Raw genomic sequence first — 2673 nt, 5'->3', positions numbered from 1 at the left:
AGTACTCTAGCAGTTAAGTAAATAATAGAAACAACTGACAGATGGAAGTGCATGAAATTAAAGGGCTTCTGCACAGGAGAGCAAACAACAGAGTGAGTGACAGTCTAGAGAATGGGAGAAAATCTTTGCAGGCTTCTTACCTAAAAGACGATTAATATAAAATACATATAGAACTGAAAAAAATGTACACCAACCCCCAAATAATCCAATCAATACCAGGGGACATAAATTAAGTGGAAAGTTCTCAAAAAATGAGGTGCAATTGGCCAGTAGGAGAAATGCACATCAAAACTACATTTAACTGGGAAGGAGAGAACAGTTGGAGTAATCGATAGTATGGTTGACTGTGGAATATGCCTGTGGACCCAGAAGATACATGTGTGACAGAAGTGTGTACATTTGCCACCACACACCTTTCCTACACCTTGATCTTATTTCAGCTGTGACCCATGATCCTCAGTCCTGGCACCAGGGAATGAATGTTCACTTTCTTAGGGAGCTGTGGAAAAGATGGTTGGCCAGAGGCAGTGCCAGAGTTCCCAAGGTCTCAGAGCCTGTCCTGAAACACCTCGTTCCCTCTTCCCCACCTACTTCCCACCCCCAGTATTCAGAAATGATGAACTAATCAGATAGAGGAGAATGGATGTGTTCTGGTCACTTATTTGAGGAGGTGACTGTGATTTGAAACAAACAAACAAACAAACACAAAAAAAAACAAAATGTAGCTTTGAAATGTGTGCTGGATAGCTTTAGTGTCAACTTAACACACCTGGGTTGAGGGAGCCTCAATTGGGGAATTTCCTCCATAGGACTGGCCTGTGGCCATGTCTGTGGGGCATTTTCTTGATTGTTGAGCGATGTGGGAGGGCCCAGCCCATTGTGGGTAGTACCACTCCTGGGCAGGTGGTCCTGTGTTGGATAAGAGAGCAAGCTGAGGAGGGGCTGGGGGAACAAGACAGTAAGCAGCGTTTCGCCATGGCCTGTGCTCCAGCTCCTGCTTCCAGGTTCCTGCCCTGAGTTCCTACCTTGGGCTCCCTGATGAACTGCAACCTGGGAGATGTAAGCTGAATAAACCCTTTCCTCCCAAGTTGATAGTGGTCAGAGTGTTTTGTCACAGCAACGGAGAACAAACTAGGGCAACATGTCTCATTATACCAGTCAGAAAAATAAGAATAATCAATCCTAGCAAGGATATGGAAAACAGACCCTCTATACTGCTGGCAGCCACTATAAACATCCATTTGAAGCTTCCTCACAAAACAAACAAAACAGAACTACCATTTGATCGAGCTGTACAATTTCTGGGAACATGCCTGAATCTAAGTCATTATGCTGCAGAGATACTTGTACACCCACGGTTATTGTGGCAATATTTTCAAAAGCCAAGTTACAGAATAAGGTAGATGTGAACTGACAGATGGATGACTCAATAGTATGCATACCTGTGAACACTAGTCTCTTTGGCATCTTTAAACTAAACTTCTTCAGGAAATACCCAAATTTGTAAACCTTTTCTTTCAGGAATAAAGTTACCATTTGAAATAGAGGGAAAATAATATGCATGTATGCAATATGAATTTAAATATTCCTGTATTTTGTACCAAGTATCTCAGAACTTTAAATCTTCTCTATTTGTCTAGTACTACTTTGCTATAATTATGAAAGTTAAGTATAAAAAGTTGGATATGTTTATGCTCTCTATTTGGCTCTCTAGACCTTGCATTTTTCTCTTTGCTCCCTTCTATACTCTGAGATAACTCATGCAGCATGGAATACTAGGGCTTTCTTGTTCTTTGGTTTAACGTTATATTTTGAAGCCCTGGCAAGATAGGCTAATGGGTTAAGCTGCTTTCTGTACAAATCTGCTGACCTGAATTCTGTCCCCAGAACCAAAACGAAGTTGGAAGGAAAGAACCAGCTCCACAAAGCTGTATTCTGACCTCCACATATGTATCCTGATACACACACACACCCTCACAACCATGTATACATAATAGTAATGACAATAACGATAACAATAAAATAATTGCATTTTGTCAGTAATAGTTGTTTGCAAGAAATAAAAGTTCAGGAGCAAAGATACTTACTACCTCTCCCTGATGACTCTGCTATCAATCTGAAATTTAACAACTTCTATGATGCCCTGCCTGTGGCCAAGTCCTGGTGGGTGGATCTTTCTCAAAATCAGAGAACTCTAGTGACAGTAACAGAGCTTCATCCTTTGGCTTCTGTGTAGGTGTGAGAATGGTTTCTTTATAGTTATAGTCAGTGTTCAGAACCATTTCTAGTGAGTTTTCCAGACTCTGTTCCTAGTTCCTCCATTTCACTACTCTTAAAATATTTTCTATGATGAGCATAATTAAGGAGTATCTACCTCTCATTCCTTACTCATACACATATTCTCCTCCCTCCATCATTTCAGCAGTTATTTATCATTTAGGACAGCAAGAAAAACATAGGACTTGGTAAAAATACTTTTAAAGCATTTTAAAATAATGATTTTAATTTAAAGAAACGGTTTTTCAGCTGAAGCACAAAGGTAGAGCAGCACAGAGATCAATAACACCAAAAAGTAGTTATAACCTTAGGATAGAGCAACTAAGCTTATATGCTTTCAGTGATCTCCAGGACCCAAGATCCCTTAGTAAATGTTGGAACTATGACACAACCTTC

General features: G+C 40.2%; 1 non-coding gene across 1 annotated transcript; it reads left to right on the top strand.

Annotated features, from left to right (window-relative positions):
• The first annotated feature begins 297 nt into the window (after positions 1–297).
• LOC115068427 lies at positions 298–685 on the top strand. Its single transcript, XR_003847777.1, has one exon.
• Positions 686–2673: the final 1988 nt, after the last annotated feature.

This window comes from Nannospalax galili, unplaced genomic scaffold (assembly GCF_000622305.1).
Source record: "Nannospalax galili isolate Female #2095 unplaced genomic scaffold, S.galili_v1.0 scaffold10, whole genome shotgun sequence".
In the NCBI taxonomy this organism is placed as follows: Eukaryota; Metazoa; Chordata; class Mammalia; order Rodentia; family Spalacidae; genus Nannospalax; species Nannospalax galili.
This window is presented reverse-complemented; position numbering and strand designations above follow the sequence as displayed.